This window comes from Protomyctophum bolini (genome assembly GCF_963924005.1).
Source record: "Protomyctophum bolini genome assembly, chromosome: 12".
Taxonomy (NCBI): Eukaryota; Metazoa; Chordata; class Actinopteri; order Myctophiformes; family Myctophidae; genus Protomyctophum; species Protomyctophum bolini.
The window spans coordinates 35,701,074-35,723,253 of NC_137873.1; the positions used below are offsets into that span (position 1 = coordinate 35,701,074).

The 22,180-nt window shown below is 43.4% G+C and overlaps 1 protein-coding gene across 1 annotated transcript in view; it reads left to right on the forward strand.

Annotated features, from left to right (window-relative positions):
- Positions 1–455: 455 nt before the first annotated feature.
- LOC308326244 (adhesion G protein-coupled receptor L2-like) overlaps positions 456–22,180 on the forward strand; it is a gene marked incomplete at its 3' end in the record, with an annotated part of 53,588 nt that continues 31,863 nt past the window's right edge. The window contains exon 1 of the mRNA XM_080779052.1: positions 456–1,424. The remainder of the gene's footprint in view (positions 1,425–22,180) is intronic.

A 22,180-nucleotide genomic window follows, 5' to 3' on the forward strand; every position in this document is an offset into this window, starting at 1 on the left:
TGTGTGTGTGTGTGTGTTTGAGAGAGAGAGAGAGAGAGAGTGTGTGTATATTTCCATGCATTATAATAGGCCTAATATTCTCTGATGATGAATCACACGAGATGACCAAAATGTACACTTGCTGGAGGTTTATCTGGTTTAAGGTCCGCCCTTGAATTTGATAAAACTATAGTCTATAAGGGAGTATAGTCATTATAGTCAGAGTAGGTAGGTGGTATAGGTACTAGGAGCTCGTCGTTTGTTGGTGATGCAATGGAGGTGGTGAAAATTGGTATGGGGAGGAGAAGAACAAGAATTCATCCTTGGCTGTGATCATCATGATCTCTCCACCAGTATCTCCACACACACACACACACACACACACACACACACACACACACACACACACACACACACACACACACACACACTACACGCTACACGCTACACACACTACACGCAGCACTCCGCTCCGCTCCAGCCTCCAGGTTTTGTGGTCGCCCGTTCCCCAGCCAGCTGCTGCAGTCAGAGCAGGCAGCAGCCGGTGCGGTGCGCCGTTTTTCCTCGTCTCGTTTGCCTCTCGAACCAGTCGGACTGACTGCCGTCTGCCAGCCTGCCTATAGCTGCCACACAGCGTGGATGGAGCAAAAAAAGGAACATGTCATGGGCAGCCACGGAGGACGGACGGAGGAGCATTATTATTAAAGCCTGAACTGTAAAGAAGAACTCGTGTGACTGTCTAGTCTGACTCTGCACGAGGACGAGGAGGACATTTGGGACCGTCTCCTTTGAAGAAGCAGGGCATGTAAGGAGAGTTATACGGAGAAGAAGACGCGTTGGTGGTGTGTGGAAGACGGCCGCGAGTTTTATTTTATTTATTTTTTTGGTATAACGAGCGTGCTGCTGCATCTTGAGTCGTGTGTGTGTGCACGTTGCGCACTAAAGGTTATTACACTGTACGCGTTGAAGAAGTGATTCTGGCGTTTTCTTCTTCTGCCTGTTCGGTTCGGAGGAGAGACTGGATGCGTTTATACTGGCTTTAATAAAGGGGGGGAAACTAATGGTCATTTCGGTGGTCATTTGGTCCCCGAGCAGTACAACAACAATGGACCTATTCGTTCGGTCTTCTTCGTGGACGTGTTGTGGTGGACTTCTTCTCGAAGACAGACAGACAACAACGGTACTACTACCTGCCACCATGCGAAAAGAAGACACGACGTGTCCCACTCCCTGCTAAAGTGGAGCAGTTCAGCATGCATATGATTCGGAACCACCACAGTTGTCTTTGTGTTTATACCCGCCGCCGCTGCTGGGTTTCGGGGGGCCTCTGCTAAAGGGGGTGCCCGTTGGTTGTCGCTGCTGCCTTTTGGGGTTTTCCTCTGGATTCAAGACAGACTGCAGACGACATTATCCACATTCTGAAGCAACATAGCATACAACAAAATGTAAGTATACTCTACCGTGGCCTTTTTTTGTTTGTTTTCAAATGATATTATTATCACCTCGCGACTTTTCAAGTGAGGCACAGAAACCCGCCTTGTCTTTCTTGCCGAAAACCCCATGAACGAGCATGAACATTTCGCCGTCCATCTAACTCCCCGAGGATACTCAAATTGGGCCCCCAAATGGCGATTCAATGAGTTTATAACAGTTAATCAGAAGGGGCTCTGGCTGCTCCCTCTGCCATAATCTACACGAGCAGAAACTAATCGACTCGGAGTCGGGGCTTTGAGACACCGGATTTTCTGAAGTTTGAGTTTATTAGGATTATATCCAGAATCCAGAGATGCGTTTTTTCCCCCAGTGGAAATATCCTTTATATTATGTCCACCGAGAAAGCCGTGGAAGGTTACTTTATATCGTCAGTTGGCCAAACTGCAAAGGGGCTTATAAAACAATTTCATTTGAATAAAAATCGCGTAGAATCATCAATTAATTGGCTCATGCAACATCCCAAGACCAGGCGAGAGGAGATTGCAATTTGAACGTATAGTTAAAAGCTCGATTCACGGAATTCGTTGTGTTGTATAACGGGCTGAGCGGTTGCAGGACTCAGTAAAGCATTTTGAAAACAGCCTTCGGTTCACAGAAACAACACGAGCACATTCAGGACACATGCAGACAGAGCTAGTTGGATGTCAGTTGCACGCTCCATTCTGTGGATATTAAATAAGATCATTTCACTGAACATTTATAATTCAAAGATCTGAACCAGAACCAGTCATGTGTGTGGTGATCACACGCGCGCGCACACACACACACACACACACACACACACACACACACACACACACACACACACACACACACACACACACACACACACACACACACACACAGAGAGAGAGATAGTTTGATTTTATTGGCAAAGGAAGGAACCATATCTCACTCTCACTTGAGAAAGGGCTGTCTGTTGTGACTTAGTAAGCAAAAACCACAGAGGGATTAAGGTTTTGTTATATGCTAAATAGGCTCACCACTTTTATAGATATCCATAAACATCTGAGCAGTGGTGAGTCATAAACCTTATAGACAGGGTGCGGAATCAGCGGCCTATGCCAGGTCAATTTTGGCTCTGGTTAAATTCTGCTTAAGCGGTTACGACTTCCTCTGCTCATTTTAGATGATAAAAACCTGCCCCAATAATGTCTAGCCGTCCCACAAGGAGACATTTGTTCAATGTGTGTTGATGTTGTGTGTTGTATTCAGAGGTTTTTAGGGCCTGTAGCTGTATTCGGATTTCGGACAATGCTTTATTTATGAATTCAATGTCATGATAAGGATGGTAGAAAGAATTTGCTGGGACAACTGTCCTGTTGTCCCCACACATAGAGCTAAAATTAATTTGAACAACTTTGCCAAATCCATTGGCACATGCAAGTTCACGCACAACACACACACACACACACACACACACACACACACACACGCCACCCCATTTCTCACCAGCTCCAGACATGCTGGGTTGGTCCATTTGTCCATGCAGTCTTGGGGAGGAAGTGTCATCGCATCTCACATTGCACAAATGGTTTCAATGCATGCTAGTGTGAATTCTAGCGGGTTTTTGTAACTGCCAATTTACATATCAAAGTGTCTGCATTTCAATGGAGAGAACATGAGCTCTACCAACCCCCTTCCTAAGCAGTGCTGTCCTGAGAGAGAGAGAGAGAGAGAGAAAGAGAAGAAGAAAGAGCTGGTGCTGGCTACTGGCAGATTGCTGGATTCTGCAGTCAGTTGTGTGTGTGTGTGTGTGTGTGTGTATACGTCTGTTTTTGAAACTACGTTTCTAATTCTATGTGCTTTTGTTGGAAAACATAGTTTTGTTGTGCTTGAGAGCATTTGCAGACCATAATCTTAACACCAAAAGCCATGCATGATGTAGAAATCTTGGAAAAACATTGAGAGAAATGTTTACTTTGTGAATTTAAAAGGATTTACTCTATAAACATCTCTTCCAGTACAAATAGGACCTCTACCATCTGTATTTTCACAGAGAAAGCAACCCACTCCGTCAATGACGAGAAACCAAAAAAAAAAAGTGACCAAATAAACTGGTGGGAAGCTGTTTGAATGGTAGTTTGGTTACAGCAAACAAAATCAAAAAATGCCCAAACTTAATTTGTCTTCAGTCACGTCAATGTCAATAAGAGGAGATGTTGGGGCCTTCAGAGCTTCTTTGAGTAGCTCTCGCGTTTCTTGCTCTTTCTTTTGGGGTTGTTCCCCCCCCCCCCCCACACTAGCAGAGATGTGTTCCTTCCTTGTGCTCTGCAGCTGTTGTTTGGCTGTAACAAGATGAAGCAATGGGTGTTGCTAACACTGTTTTAATAGTTTCCATTTCTCTTTTCTTTACAAGAGATACACATCGTTTGTCAAACGGCAATTTTAGTTTAAAACTAGTAATGGATAAGCGTACACACACACACACACACACACACACACACACACACACACACACACACACACACACACACACACACACACACTTGCTCTAGTCTAAAAGACAAACACGAAAACCCTTCTCTTTTTTTTTTTTAAAGCATGGATTGTCATCAGTCAGGGGGTTTGCCTGCTGGACCTTAACAGCCTCTTCTTTCTGTGGAGATAGGATCACTATAGGTTAATAGTGAAAGAGAGTGGTCTGTCAGATGTGAGGGGGGGGGGGGAAAGGGAAAGGGGGGGGGGTGTTCACTATGGGGAGCCCACAGGCAGGGAATGTAAATGCCAGTGGAAGAGGTGCATCAGTGCCGACACGGTAGGGGTCAGTGGCCTCGATCAACCTGCTCCAGTGTAATAAAATGAGCCTGCAGTGCACAGTAGTAGTAGTAGTAGTAGACTAGTAGTAGTAGTAGTATCTTCAGTGTTAATCCATCCATTTTGATTACGTCTGCGCACTCTCACCGAGTTAAAATGAACACTGAGGATTTCACGGTTGTACTGGTTGGTTCCCCCCCCCCCCCCAAAAAAAAACCCTGGCGCACACAATAGAAGTGTTGCTTGCCCTAGCTTTTTGTTCAAACAGAATCTGGAGGACGTGCTGAAGTTTTAAACAGCGAGAGAGAGAAAAAGAAGATGGCTTCACCTGCCATCCTCACTCACAGCAGGTTGGTTTGACAGCTGTCTTCTTCTGTTTGTTCCAGACACTCGCTGTCAAAAGTTGGAAACAAACCGATGGAGAGAGAGAGAGAGAGAGAGAGAGAGAGAGGCGGTGGAATATGAACAACATGGATGAAAAGATCACGAGAGCCTTAATTGGTATTACACGTAATTGCCACAGCTCATCATAGCTGCAGCTTTGGTGTTTGTTTCCCTCTCTCCCTCTATATGGAGATGCATGGACGAAATGACCGTAGCGAATTGTTTTGAATTAGGGGAAACCAGTTGAGATCAGTATCTTCACTATCCTCCGCGATAAATCTGAAGTGAAGCAGCCACTCTTTACTTACATCTCCCCCCGTGTTCTAAAATGACAGTTGACTTTCCCCCACTGCTTTGAAATGGATGTTTAATGATCAACAGAGGGCCCGGAGCTTAGTGGCATGTCACACTGGGGCCCGGCTAGATATGTTTCTCGCCTCAGGACGACCTGATGCAGAGTGCTCTTTCCTCCACTAAAGAAAGCTATATATATTATATATATATTTTTTTAAAGCCCAGCCCCATCAAGGGAGGCTGTTTTGTGAGTGATGGATCATCAGAAGGTCTTTTGGGGTTCCCCCGTTAACCCGTTGGTGTGTTGCAGAGCTCTCCCTGGTCTGCTGAGCCGCTGCCGCCGGGGGCTGCGATGTGATGGATAGCGGCGGGTCTTAAGGCTCTATATATCAGGAGATTAGCACTGACCTGTGAGTTGTCTGGACCGCCCTCGGAGCTTCTTCAACCAAAGGCAGCGGCCGGGCTGACATTAGCATACGAGGACCACCGCTCCCCATCTCATGGGGATACAAAGATAGTCTGCTTTATTTGGTCCGCTCATAACGGAGGTCAGGGAAGTGTGCAGACGAAGGGCCAAAGGTTCTCCGTTGCTATTAGGTGTATCTGACAGGCCATCTGTCTTGTGCTCATGATGAAATCCTTTTACTTGTTCCTAAAATTCCTAAATGGGCCTGGCTGGCGGGCATTCTGTTATATGTCGTATATATCGTGGTTATGACTGCTGGGCAATACTGTTGTATATGGCAGAACCACAGACCATCTGCATGACTCCTTTGTGCATGAAGATTTATTGGTTTACGTTTAAACAATTAAACAAAGATTATAAGTAATTCTGCCCCACCCCATTTCCCAAACCCACATTTTAATCGCCAAATTAATCTCTCAAATGAATCTGTAAAATGCCTTCAATTGTGTTCATAATTCCAATAGCTTACTGAGAAACTGGTTCAGCTTGTTAAAATGCTGTGGCATTCAATTCTCTAGGCATATTATTATATAAATTAGTTTTTATGATTATTTTTCTGTTCACACTGTATATGAGGATACATGTGCTGAGTACTTTCCCCCTTCAGACATGCACTACTTGCATTCTTATTTCTTACGTAGTGCATTTCTCCGCCCAACACTGGATGTCACCTTTAAACTGGCATTTATAGCATGTATTCTTTATGCTTGTATTGCCATTTCCATGTATACAAAAGCAATGCTTCACAAACTCGCATGAACTTTTGCAGGCCTTTGTCTACCATGTCTAACCACCATTAGCTGCCTATTTAGTGTCACATGTGTGTGTGTGTGTGTGTCTGTATTGTGATGGAGCCATTATGTTTTCAAGGTGAGGAGATATTGTCAAAGCCCTTGAATGTTCACTGGGCTTTGATTGGCAGGTGCTGTCACATAAGGTGAGACACTTTGGAGAGAATCCATTAGCTAACCTAGCCCATTCGTGACGGATTTCACAACGTAACGTTTCAAGGATTACGTTATACTTTAGCTGTTGAGAAATGGCTGATCTACAAGCTCACAGCGCACCGAGCACCGAGTGCCACGCTATGACTCTGAACTTTGTAGGTCTGATATTTTTGGAACATCGTGAAAATTTGGCGCAAATCTTTGAATATATATTCTTTCAGTGCAAATGTTTTTTAACTTGAATCTTTACTTCTGGGGGGGAGGTCCCTGGAAAAACATATATTTTCAGATGGGGGGGAGGGGGGGGGGGGGTTTGTCGTCCGTGGAATTCTGGGTGTCATTGACATGAAAATGGTTGAGCACCACGGACAGAAACATTGGCACTTTTTTTTATAGAATCGGCCTCAGTCCTAAGTGGGCTAGAATGGAAAGGTATACTTCCACAACATTCACCCACTGCAGTCCGCCATCTTGCTCTCTCTCTCTCTCTCTCTCTCTCTCGTCTGTCTGTGCCATACTCCGCTTTCTGCATAGACTGTCTTCAAAACGTTATCCAATTAGCTGCCTGAATTACACTGATATTATCGATTGATACGAGTTTCTTTTAAATGAGATTATACCCTGACATGAGTGATCTATTAAAATAAATAATTGATACTTTATTAACTTGTAAACACAGTAATATAACAATCATATAACTCTAATCAACAATATAATCTATAGCAAATATATATAATAAAATAAAATAAAATCTTGATCTTTGATAGTTGATACCTAGCCAGTCAACACAAGGGAAAGTATTAGAATTCAGATGGTGTTCTAGCAAAGGGAGAAAGTGTTATCATTAAAAAATCAAACGAGCCTTCATTTCTTTCTTGTGCAGTGGTGTAAATTTCTTCCATTTTCAAAAAGCTTCTGCATGCGAGATGCTGCAGGGCCTGTTTGTTGAACAGAGAGACAGAAACAGAAAGACACACACACACACACACACACATACACACACACACACACACACACACACACACACACACAGTCACACACAGAGAGAGAGAGAGAGAGAGAGAGAGAGAGACGGGGCTTGTTGTTGATCAGAGCAAATCAGATCTTGATATTTGAAGAGTGGAGTTGTGATTGCTGATTGCTCCCTGATTCATAATTAGGAGAGTCATAGGCATCCCGTCAGCTCTCAGGAGAACGGTCAAGAATCAAACATTGCTTAAAGTGAACAAGTAATTGGTTTTGGCGCCGGAACACAGAAGAAATACATCAATGTATGTTTTGGCTGTATGCATGAACGCACATTTCATTTTGCTCTGCTTGTTAACATGCTTTATTATCACACTCGTTCTCCTGATACAAAGTATATTGCTGCAAATGTTGGTTTTAACCCATTCTGAACGGGAACCCATTTTGGTGTTGGCATCATGTTATGCTTTATCTATTGAAAAATAGCAGATCTACAAGCTCATAGCGCGCCACCGAGTGGCGCGCTACGAGCTTGTAGGTCTGCTATTTTTGAAAAATCGAAGAACGACTGACATTTTAATAATCTGATCTCAGGTCAGAATGGGTTCATCAGACCAGTGTGTGTCCAGGTGGAAACCTCGTATGAATCTGATCTCAGGTCAGAATGGGTTAAGTGAAAGAATGTGCACATGACGCATGCATCTCAATCTGTGAGATTATACCGTGTTGTAACGCTTTGACCAAACAAATGTTATTTTTGAATGCAATCAAACCATTCCACATTCCACTTATTATTATGCTCCTATTTGGAGTGGGTTGTCACTGAACGGAATTAGTCTGTATTCTAAATGGTAAATAAATGGTAAATGGTGCATTTATATAGCGCCTTTATCCAAGGCACTTTATATAGATTGTGCATTATACATTCACCTATCATTTCTCACACACACATTCATACACCATGCAAGGCACCAACCAGCTCATCTGGAGAAATTAGGGGTTCAGTGTCTTGCTCAAGGACACTTCGACACTAACTCTGGGGGAGCCCGGGTTCGAACTGGCAACCGTGCGCTTACAAAAATCATGTATCATGATTGTAAGCTTGTAGATCTGCTATTTTTAATAGCCTACATTTTGAAAATGTTTAAAGATTTTCGCCTATGATGACATACAGTACATGCCCAAAATTGGGACGCCCGGTTGAAAGTGCGTACGGTACTATGAAAGAGACACTTGTGGACATAATGTACATTCATTTGAAAAACAATGGTGATCTCTTAAGCTTAGCCATAACAATTTATATTTAGATCTACAAATGTCCCCTAAATCACGACAGTTTTCTGAAAAACCCTATGCAGTGGTTCTCAAACATTTTCATGTCAAGGACCCCAAAAATGATATGTATTTGGCCTCCGACCCCCATCTGAAAATATGTTGTTCCAGGGACCCCCTCCAGAAGCAAAGATTTGAGTTAAAAACGTTGGCTCTGAAAGTATAATATATTCAAAGATTTGCACTACATTTGCACGTTTTTTTTTTCTAAAATAGCAGACCTACAAGCTCGTAGCACGGCACTCGGTGCCACGCTATGAGCTTGTAGATCTGCTATTTTTCAATAGCTAAAGTATAACGTAATGCTTAAAACACCAAAAGGGGTTCCCAGCCCGGAATGAATTATAAAGGTGTTTTTCTTTGCGTGTGCAGATAGTCCAAGATTTCCCTAGGCTTATTACCCACATTGCAGGTATGTGTCCATGTGCTCCTAGACCTTTATAGGACGTTTTAATTACAACGGAGCAGGGTGTAATTGATCTCGGCTTAGAGGGATTTCACTGTCAATGAGAATGAGCCTGGGCGCTAATACAGCCCTATACCGAATGCCTCCACCTCCCTGCACCACTCGCACAGCCTCTGCAAGCATAATAAAACCACCGTAGACTCGTCTTTCACTCTTTTACTGGCCCTTATACTTATACTTGTACATTGTGTGTGTAAACGGCTCAGAGGTGCTAGCAAACGGTGGTCCTGGTCCTGGAGGAAGTCAGACATTGCCCACTTCCGCCGGCCCCTCTCGACACATCTGTTGCCAGCATTGTTTGCCACCTGGAGTGTCCTCTTACGGGAGCACTTTCTTCATGGTTTCCGTGTTGTCACCCACCACGTTTAAAATTTCATCAGGCTGTTAGATAATGCTTCCCGATGAGGGTGAATTATTGATGACCTTGTATATGTATGAGTGGGACAGGGGCAGGCTTTTAACTCTCTGAGCTGCCGCGCTCTCTTTATCCGGTAACTAAGGGACACTGCACAAACACCCAAAGGAATTAGCCCTATGTACTGGAGGAGGGCGAAGAAAAAAAAAAGCAACTCTAAAGGCAGCAGGGCTGAAAATAAAATAAAGACAACTGTGTGCATTCTTTATGCTAGTACTGTTGGGCTAAGCCACAGCACAAGAGAACCCTTGGCACGAGAGAAAAGCTTTTTGCAGCTACAGACGCTTGTATTTTTGCGCTGCGTTTGAAGCATTGGGAGAAGTGGCACGGTTGCTGTCTTATTTGTTGCTTTATTTGGTTAGTTTTGTGTGGGATTTGGAACGCTGCACACGGTTTGAAGGCGGCTTCTTTTTTCAAACGTGAAACAGCCAATTTGAACGATTCTCAATAGGTAAATGTCGGGCAAAGAACCAATATTTCTCTGCCATAGTTTGTTTAATGAGGTACTTTTTATATCTCTCATTCACGACAACTGTGTGCAAATAGTGTGCGTTGCATTGACAGTTTCATGTAGGCAAATACGAATCAATTCAGATTTTCATATTTTAAGCACAGGCTGTTGAATGAAACGCAAAAGAAAAAAAAAACGAAAACGTACTTGCCAATTAATCTAAATTAATGATGTAATTCTACTGGACAGGGCAAACCAACTAATTGTAAACGTGTACAAAAAATTTGGTCAAGAAACCAAGAAGACCCCAATCTGTGATTTCATGGAGATTTACCAACCTGAACTCCTCCAGCCAATGGCAGACTTGGAGGCAGTGTTGATTTAGTTTTAGTCATAGTCTTCTGAATAGTTTTAATTTGGTTTTAGTCACCTGGAATGCCGTAGTGTTAGAATAGTTTTAGTCGACTAAATGTCATGCAATTTTATTCGACTAAATCTACAGTTGGTTGTTGTCGACAGAAATGTATTTTGGCGGTCCTTGATGCTGTCGTAATGATTTTACACTTGCCGATGTACACGTTCACAGCATGTCACAGCGCAACGCGTTGTGGACTTGTAGATCGGCTATTTTTTTAGCATGCAACCAAGTGTAAAATGACTTTTACTGGATGTCTTGTCCACTAGTCCCTTCCTAACATTTTAGTCTAGTTTTTTATTTGTTGACGAAATTGTCAGTATATTTAGTCTTAGTTTTAGTCACCATATTTTCGTTGTCATGTAGTTTCCATTTAGTGTTGGTCAGTGAAAAAAGGTTGTCTTATAGTTCTACAACTTGAGCTCCTCCTGTCCTGTCAATGACAGAATGCTTGTTCACATAACCCAGATGCATGTTTATGGTACTATTAGAGACATCAGTTGTAAACAAGAATATGTGCCCTTATATAATCCTGACTTGAAAACTCATATATAATCCTTCATGTTTTCCCCCAATTGATTCTACATGGCTTCATGCGCAGCACTGGTATGCATTGCAAATAAGTGGGCGGGACGCCTTTTAATGACTGCGGGTGATGTAGCAGTATAGTTTAGCGTTTTTAACAATAAAATGCATGGAATACACTGATGTTTTTTAGTGCAATTGCTCAATTAGCTCAATTTGAACATAACAATTTGGGGATCTTGTAAAAGAAGAAGCTGCCCTGCTACACTGATATACATTTGGCTGTTTAATAAAAACAATAAATCTTCTTGCTAGTTTTATACAGTCTGTGCTGTGACAAGTACTTTTTTTCCTCACTCTAAATTGCTCAATTCCAGCTTGCACGGGGAGAAAGGCCCCCTTTTAGTTTAAATAATGTGGCTTTCAGCTGGGTTTTTTTTGGTTTTTTTCTTCTTTTAATACCAGGGATATTGAGTAGCCCGTTACAAAATAAAGATGTTAAACAAAACCGGTTCCATCTTTCAGAGTCGATGAACAGCTGCGTCAGGGGCAGTATCTCTTAACCTGAGACCTGTCTATTAGTCTAAGTAGAACATAGCAAGAAAACGAGAATGAAATGAGGCACACATAAAGACCCGGAAAAACAAGTCCAACCGGCTTCGGGTTTCCCACAGGAAATGCTGCGTGATGCCTGGTTTATGATTGCCAATGAAATACACATACCTTCCCCCATTCATCTCGCACAGTGTGCAAGGTTTGCTGTTGGAAACAGATCCATTTTACAGGCTCGTCTGAATAAGTAACTCCTTTTTATTTTGTTTACCTTTCCATATGGCGCTTCTTGCCATGCATTGTGTGAGCCCGGGATATGATTGCATGCATGCATGCGCCTGCTATACTCGTATGTTTGTGTGGAGACTGGAGACATAGGTGTTCAGTCAATCTAGCCTTTTTACCCTCAGCTGTGACATTATGGGCTGTATTTTACGTGTCTTAAGTATCAGGTCTTATTACCTAACTTGAGTAAACTAAAGACCTGGAGGCGTGATCAATGCCATTTGGCTATTCTGAGTGGCCAAAGAGCATTGATCACGCCTCCAGGTCTTTCGTTTACTCAAGTTAGGTAATAAGACCTGGTACTTAAGACACGCAAAATACAGCCCTATGTGTATTATTGCGAACGCAGTGAGCACTTACTATGAGACCTAGCAGATCATGTCTGTCTGTCTGTCTGTCTGTCTGTCTGTGTGTGTGTCCGTGTGTCCCCCCTTTGTGCCCATATATGGAGCTGAGTGATGTGTCTGTCCCGCTTTTGTGCCCATATATGGAGCTGAGTGTTTTGTGTCACCATGACTCAGCCATAACCATATAAGGAGTCCCCAAAGCAGCTATACGTCCAAAACCCAGATATGTACGAGCTGCGTTCGCTTCCCGCGTTTGCGCGTCTTACTGGTTTAACCTATTCAGGACGGGAACCCCTTTTGGTGGGGGTTTTATTTTCTGTTATTCTATTTATTTTCTGGCGTTTTTGCCTTTTTTATTGATAGGGTACAGTTAGACAGAAAAGGCGGAGAGAGATGGGGGGGGGGGGGGGCCTGGCCGACGGGTTCGGGACTCGAACCCGCGACACGCCATCAGGCTGGATTATACCGTCTTGGTGCCTGGACCGCTCACTGCTCAGCCCCCCTTTTGGTGTTTTAAGCATTATGTTATACTTTAGTATATATCGTGAAAATGTGGCGTAAATCTTCAAATATATCTTCTTTCACAGCGAACGTTTTTAACTCAAATCTTTGCTTCTGTGGGGGGGAGGGGTCCCTGGAACAACATATTTTCAAACGGGGGTCGGCGGTCAATTACATATAATATTGGGGGTCAGGTTCAGAATGGGTTAATCAGACCAGTGTGTGTCCAGTGGAAACCTCGTATGAATCTGATCTCGGGTCAGAATGGGTTAACCACCTGCAGTTTCCATTTGCCTCATTCGTGGGACGAAAAGTGTTTGTACCGTGATTCTTTGTCCACAAATAAGGGGGGAAAAAAAAGATAGAGTAAAAAAAAGAAAGTCATGGCAATTAAAGGAAAGCATAGTAGAGCAATGCAATTTTCAAATCATATGTGGCAAATAGAGAACACATGCACCATGCTGTACAGTAGAGGTGCTGTCTCTATGCATAGGTAATGCTGAACAGATTATAGGGGCTTTGGCAGAAATGGAGTCATTCCTTTTGGGGCTCGACGACTAGTCAAAAGAGGGCCAGTCAGACTGGTTCACATCACTGCCAGCCTCGGCAACAAAGGCATCGCATAGTTTTCAGAAAGGATCAAGCCGGTATTCAAAGACAGACTATATTCATAATGTGAATTTAGCCTCGTAAGCAAAAAAAACAATTGGGTAGAAGTATATAGGCTTACTTACATATTGCCTATGTTGTTTTATTGTCGGAAACAACGTTTGGGCCAAAACGTCTATCTTCTCTAATATCCCTCAGGCTAACAAACATCCAATTGTGACACAGGGGGACAGAGCTGACACTCCATTGGATAGTAGGTGTGTGTGTGTGTGTGTGTGTGTGTGTGTGTGTGTGTGTGTGTGTGTGTGTGTGTGTGTGTGTGTGTGTGTGTGTGTGTGTGTGTGTGTGTGTGTGTGTGTGTGTGTGTGTGTGTGTGTGTGTGTGTGTGTGTGTGTGTGTGTGTGTGTGTGTGTGTGTGTGTGTGTGTGTGTGTGTGTGTGTGTGTGTGTGTGTGTGTGTGTGTGCGTGTGCGCGTGCGTGCGCGCAAACATCTTGGTTTGAAAAGTATTTGCAATAGGCTACTCTGCATTGGCCTACATTTGTCACAGAATCTGATGCTAACATGCGGCTTCTGCATTCCTGCACAGACTGTAAATTCACAGGCGGCTCTGGGTTTGGGGACTTTGGTGCCCTATCGTTTATTATATAGCCTTAATTCTTCCTCGTGCACTGTAACACAGCGACATTCGGTGTGTTCATTTCACTCTTGGGAGCACCAAAAAAAAGAGAGACCATTCTGCGTCCACATTTTTTGCATACATGAGTTTTACACTCTTGGACTTTGCCGTTTTTACAGACAACATTTTGATGGCTTTAACCCATTCTGAACGGGAACCCGTTTTGGTGTTAGCATCATGTTATGCTTTAGCTATTGAAAAATAGCAGATCTACAAGCTCATAGCGCGCCACCGAGTGGCGCGCTACGAGCTTGTAGGTCTGCTATTTTTGAAAAATCGAAGAACGACTGACATTTTTTAGAATCTGATCTCAGGTCAGAATGGGTTCATCAGACCAGTGTGTGTCCAGTGGAAACCTCGTATGAATCTGATCTCAGGTCAGAATGGGTTAACTTCATTTCGCATCAGCGGGAGGCAACGGTCCTTGTCCTTCAAATGTGTTCAGAATTGTGTTTACGTGATCTCAAGAAGCACACTCTTGCTTGTCAATTTAAAGGCGAGTGCGGTTGCCAAGCCAACCACAATTTCCCCATATAAATTGCGATTGGACATGTGTGTGTGTGTGTGTGTGACTGTGTGCGTGCGTGCGTGCGTGCGCGCTTGTTTGCATTAATATACTCGTGAGGACCTAATTCTGTATTTAAGTCCGACGTCATTTTGTGGTCCGGGCTCCCGTTCCGCTTTACATTGTAAATAATAGCAATATCTGAATTCAGATTTCTCAGAAAAGGAAGCCATTGATGCTTTCAACTCGAGTAGATTCATTAATGTAACTGTACAAGTGTCCATGACAAAGAAAATATATGATGTGGCGACAAAGGCTATTGAAGGTGCTCAGTACAATATTTCGCGGGGCATATTTAGAATGTGTGCAGGCAGGGGTTGAATCTAGTTTGCATTAATACGATCTCTAATGGAGGATTTAGTTGACGCAATAACGTGAAATGGTCGATAGTATTCAGTGTGGGGCAGACGGCCTGTCACAGCCAGATTTGGGAGACCAGTAGCTTTGTTGTAGCGAGGAAAGCGGTAAAATGAGACTTTAGTGGTTGTTTTAGTCTCATACTGCAGGTTCAAACACAGCTGTTTTTGGCAGCAAATTTTGATTTTAGTTTTAGTCGTAGTCTGTTGAATAGTTTTCACTTGGTTTTAGTCACATTTTAGTCACCCGGAATGTTTTAGTGTTAGTCTAGTTTTGATGTGTTTTGTTGGGCCTTTCGGCTGATCAAAATAACAATTCTTCTGCATATCTGTATTGGTGTTTTAAAGCATTATGTTATACTTTAGCTATTGGAAAATAGCAGACCTACAAGCTCATAGCGCCGCACTGAGTGCCGCACTGAGTGACACTATGAACTTGTAGGTCTCAAATCTGGGCCTCAAATCTTTGAATATATATTTAAAAAAAAATGTTTTGACGTCGGGGCCCTAAATGGGTTAAGCAATGCAGATGTTTTAGCAATTTATTTGGTTACACTCTCAATAGTTAAAGTTCTAATAAAAGGGTCCATTTGGTTACCTACGACTCTCCATCATTAACCCCCATCAAGGACCACCGGTGGTCCCCGGACCATAGGCTGGAAAAAATTGCTATTTCATGGTTATTGAAATGTTAGACCTGATTTACAGACAGTTACACTTTCAGTTGTGCAATTCTGTCACGCCCAAAATAGCTGGGTCTACTACGAGCTCACGATGCGTCGCCTTAAACACAGACACGTAATTAAACTCAGACTTGAGGGTTAGTGTTAAAAATGGCAAAAAAAAGTGGTTAAAAAAAAGAAAAAGAAAAATGGCATTCATAAAATTGCAGTCCTCACATTGAGTATAGTAATGCAAACGTGCGTGTGTACGTGCGTGTGTGAGACGTGTGTGTGTGTGTGGGTGAGTTCTGGTTGTAGTATAATAAGGTATAGAGGAGTGTGGCTTTCAGTAGAGCCGCATAGAGAGACTGACTGAAAGAAGAATCTGGGCTCGTCAGTGCAGAGCGTATATACTCCGTTCCTGTGTATGATATGGTGACCCCTCCTGCTTAACCGACTGCTCTGAGGTCACCCTATATTCATTCACGCGCTACAAGGACAAAACGGCTACTGAGCTCAGTGTGGAGACGGAGCTACACATCTGCACTGACATTAGTTAGTATGCAGACCCATTCTGACCTGAGATCAGATTCTAAAAAAAATGTCTTCTACACATCATGACAGTTTTCTGAAAAAGCTATGTTTCTGTATGTCAGTCGTTCAGAAGCAAAGATTTGAGTTAAAAACGCTCTGAAAGAATATATATTCAAAGATTTGCGCCACATTTTCATGATTTTTTTCAAAAGAGTGCCGGGCTACGAGCTTGTAGATCTGCTATTTTTCAATAGCTAAAGTATAACATAATGCTTAAAAAACACCAAAAGGGGGTTCCCGTCCTGAATGAGTTAATATAGCATTAAAATGAGTCTAACCACTAGGCTATTGAAAAGAATAGCTGATCTACAAGCTTGTGGATCTGCTATTCTCGAAAAGAGTCGATACATCTTGAAGACTTGTGTGCGAATCGTGTGTTCCAAATCATTTTGAAACATTTAAATTGAAACCTTCTCTTATCGGGGGATCCTTCCTTGTGCACAAAATATTTTCAGATGGGGGGGACGGGGGGTACGGGGGTCCCTGGCCAAATTCATACCAGTTTTCGGGTTACTTGACACGAAAAAGTTTGAGAACCTCTGATATTTTGCTGACGCTGTTTTGAAAACGCGTGCGTTGTGCTTTGTGTCATGTGGATAGCCGCGGGAACAGAGCTCCTTTTTTGAAAACAGCCATGTTTGTTTGCAGACATGTCTGGCTTCCTGTTCAGGTTGTCAAGTCCCTGTCACCTCTCTCTCACATGAACACAAACGTCTTGAATTACCTCCCAGTTTATACATTCCCACCTCGTTGTCGGCCCACGCCAGGTGTCACGCGTATGAATGTTGATTACTCCTGCCTAGGTGCTAAACTAACTGACGTGTGGACGTACGACGGCAATGATTTCGTTTATCCCATTTAGACGTCGAAATTAAATATTTTCCGAAATACATAAATAATATGTTTCTAATGTCAGCCGTTCATGTCAAGGACCCCCAAAAATATATGTATTTGGCCGCCGTACCCCCGTTTGAAAATATGTTGTTCCCCTCGAGAAGCAAATATTTTTTAGTAAAAAATGTTCGCTCTGAAAGAATATCATATATTCAAGGATTCGCGCCACATTGTCACGATTTATTCAAAAATAGCAGACCTATAAGCTCGTAGCGCGGCACTCGGTGCCGCGCTATGAGCTTGTAGATCTGCTATTTTTCAATAGTTAAAGTATAACGTGATGTTTAAAACACCAAAAGGGGTTGAGATTTTGGTGTGTGTGTGTGTTGCGCCCCATTAATCTTTTTTTACAGAATACATTTGGGGTCGTTATAAGCCCATGTAACCTTTTTGCAAATTGGATCAGTGAGGAATTCGGCGGGGACTGGCCATTTATGAATTTGACTTTTCACGTGGCCTTTACATTAAATCTTCAGTGGTGATAATGTCAAGGCGGGTGCCACGATTAGCAGCGGATGGATCGCTAACGCTGATGGATCGTGTTGGAAGGAGAGGTATCGACGGTCGTTCAGCGATGACGCTCATAATTATCGAGTGCTTAACCCATTGTGGACGAGGAACCCCTTTTGGTGTTTTAAGTATTATGTTGTACTTTAGCTATTGGAAGAATAGAATTTTGAGAAATGGTGAAAATGTGGCAAAATCTTTGAATATTTATTCTTTCCTGTTTTTTTTAACTCCTATCTGGGGGGGGGGGTCCCTGGAACAACAGATTTTCAGATGGGGGGGGGGGGGGGTCTGAGGCCAAATACATACATTTTTGGGGTCCTTGACATGAAAAACGAGCCACTGACATAGAAACATGGGGGTTTTTCAGAAAACTGTCAGCATTTAGAAGGCATTTGTAGAATCGTCCTCGGGTCTAAATGGGTTAAAATTGTGTTTTTATGTGTCCACACACCCACCAGTTCATTAAGTAAACATTGTTTTCACCTGAGCACCACCCACCTGAACATAAGCCTCGCCCACAGCTCTTGTTGTGTGATAATGTGGGAGGGGTTATAGGGTTATGATGTCACTAAAATGGTGTTATTTTCATTGGGCCTTTTGACTCAAAGGCTTTCAGCTTTCCAGGAAGAAACCAAAAATACACAGGGAAGACATATTTGAATATTATAACCACACCTGGGGTTCTATTAGAGTAATGTTAACTCCATATACACATGCAAAAAAACGACTGCCGACTGCCGACCACCACCGTATAAAAACAGAACGAGCAGGTAACCCGGCTAGTATTGTACGGCTTACAATTCTATGCAATATTTAAATTATTACCGGTTTTCACGAGTTATTTTTAATATTTGCTTAATCATTCCTCAAACGGACAGCGGTTTGTTGTCTGTGTAAACTGTTTAAAAAAAAATGACCATCTCTAATCCCCAATGCTACGTGGAAATTGTGTCTATAGGACAAAAAGGCCAGTATAGTGTACCAATGTGCGGTCACCTCTTTTTTAGTTCGAGACGGTTCACGTCACCACTCGCTGGTTTCCGAATAAGGCAGGAGGCGCCATTTTTACATTCCATTTCTATTCGGTCTTTAACTCGTCCACCTCTTTCCGCAGCTCTTTTCAAACCTACACTACACCTCAAACCCTCTCATTGTTTCCCTTCACACTGACCTGGTTGTTAGGTCTGAGCGGGCCCTTTTGTTCCATTTGACTCCTCTTCTGTCTGCTTCTGTAGCGCCCGCCCTTCTCCATTTCACTGTAATGTCCATCTGCCCCATTGGCACTCTCTCTGTGTGAGTTATCTGCAGCCTCTATCGTTTGGCAAAGGACCTCGTCGCGACTCACCAACTGCTGTATACACTGTATATAAGACGGTAACGCGTTGCACCTTTTTGTACCCCGCATAGCGCAGCACCGAGTGCCGCGCTATGAGCTTGTAGATCTGCATTTTTTTTTTAATAGATTCTGAAAATGTGGCGCAAATCTTTGAATATATATTATTTCACAGCGAACGGGGACGGGGGGACGGGGACGGGACGAGACGACCACTGATATGGAATCATAGGATTGTAAGAAACCTGTCATGACTTTAGAAGACTTTCATAGAATCGGCCTCCATTGGGTCTAAGCCTAAATGGGTTAACCGGCACAAATCTGATTATTAGAAGACTCTCGTAGAATCGGCCTCCATTGGGTCTAAGCCTAAATGGGTTAACCCATTCTGGACGGGAACCCCTTTTGGTGCATTATCATGTTATACTTTAGCTATTGAAACCTGAAAAAAAAAAAAAAAAAAAAACGTTAAAAATGCGGCACAAATCTGATTATTAGAAGACTCTCGTAGAATCGGCCTCCAGTCAACATGGGTTAAGGGTTCTTTTGCCTTTTCACCGTGATGAGAGGTTTCCAGATCCACTTAGAACCACCCGTGATGAGAGGTTTCCAGATCCACTCAGAACCACCCGTGATGAGAGGTTTCCAGATCCACTTAGAACCACCCGTGCGAGCACACGGTGCATCACATCATTAACAATTTAAGTTACTGATATTTATCCTTAAAAAACCCGGAGACATCTGTTATTTATTTACCATGCTTAACCGAGCGCATGTTGTGACATTCTCTCAAAGGCACTTAGAGCACATGGCATAAAACGACATGTGTGCTTTGACGCACATGTCTATGTCAGCCGCTGGTCTGACGACATGTTTAAACCACTTGAACCCTATAGGCGTTCTGGGGAGGACATTTGGCAATAAAAAATAGCAGATCTACAAACTCACGAGACGTTGCTGTGTGACCTTGCGAAAACAGGAGGAGGAGGCCTCTAATCTAAAGCCCTGTAATTGTATAGCATTTGATGGGTTAAGATGAAAGTAAAATAGGCTAAACCTTACTTTTTTTTGTCACTTAATCTGAAAAATGACAATAATCACGGAATGGAAAAGGTGTTGTTGTTGACTGTGTGAAGCCTTTCAACTCCACGCTTTCTCCTCTATAATAAACAGCCATCGCAACAAAACCATAACCTCTTATAAGAGGTGAACCGTGGAGGTTTTCTGTGTGTGTGGGTTATAGTTTACATTTTTCATCATTTTCATTTTTCTGCCCGCTATTCCCCCCAAAAAATAGCTTATCTGCTGTGTTGATGAGCTGAGACAAACCCCCTCCTATATGAACACACTCCTGATGAAACCCAGGGTTGAAAGTGCAACGCGTTGCTGTCACTTCCAGTTCGATGACACGAGGTGCTCTGGCGTCACATGGTCGGAGGAGCCAAAGGAAGTGACATCATGTCTCTCCCCTGGTGGTGTTGAAAAGTCCAGCCCTGACAGGACTGTCATGACAAAAAAAGGTTCTCTTGGGAACACCGGGGAGGGGGGGGGGGGGGGGGTGTGCACTGAGGACGAAAGGAGTCTGGAAGTCCACGTTGGTCTCTGTCGTCAACCCCAGAAGAACACTCACTCCAGCCCCCCCCCCACTATAATCCAACCACCTTCGTTCTGGGCTCTGAAATTCCCCTTCTCCTCATGTTGTGGTTTTTCTACTTCTTTGGGGGCTGAATGTAGGGCATGGGGGGTTGGGGTTGGTTGGTAGAAAAGCTCTCCAAATTAGTAGTTATTCACAGAGTTGAGCGGAAGACAAACCATTGTGTTGGCAAAGGTTTCAGCACCGACTGGACGGGAGAAAGAACACACATCTCTATTTCATTTGTCGGGGGTTTTTTGGGGGTTTTTTTGCGGGGCTTATACACTTGGACTTGGTGCTTTAAAGTTTTAGTTCCCCCCCAGTCTCACTTGATATGTATGTATGCATGCTTTTATTTCAGCCTCCGTCTCGGGAGGCATTTGACAATTGAAAATAAATTAACATTCCTGCGGCTTTATATATTTTGCACCCTCTCTCTCTCTCTCTGAGCTCTATGCTGAGAGAGAAGTCGGAGGCTGAACCGGGCACAGGTCAAGCCATACTCACAGGCTGTCAATCCTCCTCCGTGTGACCCCCACCGCCCCCTTCTTTCTCCAACCTCTCCCCCCATTCTTCTCCTCTCCCTTCCTCCTCCTCATCCATTCAGTTCTATCCTCCTGTCTCGGAGAAAACCCTGGACTCTCCCACCTCCCACTCTCCCCACCGGCTCTCTTCTCTTTTCACTGGACGGCGGCCCCTCCATCTTGAGCGAGGCAGAGGCACAAGCTTTGTCAAAGGAGAGGCTCTCGCAATCCTTCAGCCGCCATAGTTTGCCCACGCAGGCCTTATTTCTTTGCTAAGACATGTGTGGGCTGTCTCTCCCTTTTCTATCCATCTATTCTAATTACGTTTTAATTGCTTGCCTTCCCTTTTTAAAACGCTTGCTTATTTTCTCTATCATTCTGATGTGAAGAATTCTTTTTTTTTCTCCCTTTCTTTTGGTTGTGCACCGTTTTTTTCCTTCTACTATCCCGAACTGATGATAGATTTGCCTCCTCGGCTTCACTTCTCACTATGGGTGGGGGAGAGAAAGAAAAACAGATGTTGGGAATGTTTGTATACGCCATTATTCATTTCCACGGTATACGGTACATTGTTTCGTGTCCAGGATGATGTACTGTTAATGGAATTAGAAAGCTCTGCCCTGGCATGTTTACTTACTAACGTTGACGGAAGATACAAGTATCTTCCCGCGTGTTAGCAAGTAAATCTCTCTTAAGTCACTCTGTGTGGCCCTCTGGTGTTGTATGTGTTTGACCTCATTTAGATTTAGCATGGGGGGTGTCAGACATAACTGTGCAAAGCTTTTGTCCTTGTTTGCCGTGGAGGGACGTGATTTTGAACGCGTGTTGCCCAAATAACTTGCAGGGGGGTGCCCGTCCTTTTTTTGACGTGAGAGCTACTTTCAAAATGACCAGCTCAACAAAATATACCCACCAAAAAACAGTATATCACTTTGTAATGAATTAGTATACCAGTATATCACTTTGTAATTAATTAGTATACCAGTTTATCACTTTGTAATGAATTAGTCAATCAATCAAGTCACCTAAATTCAAGTAGCTCGGTGGCGCGCTTCGAGCTTGTAGATCAGCTATTGTTTTTAAATCGTGAACATGCGGCACAAATCTTTGTGGACGGGGGGGGGGGAGCACCACCGCTGCCTCTTCTTCGTCTTCCAGCAGCTTAAGGGGAGAAAAGGAAGACATGTTACTCAGCGGGAGCGGCGGTGCGGGGTGTGTGTGTGTGTGTGTGTGTGTGTGTGTGTGTG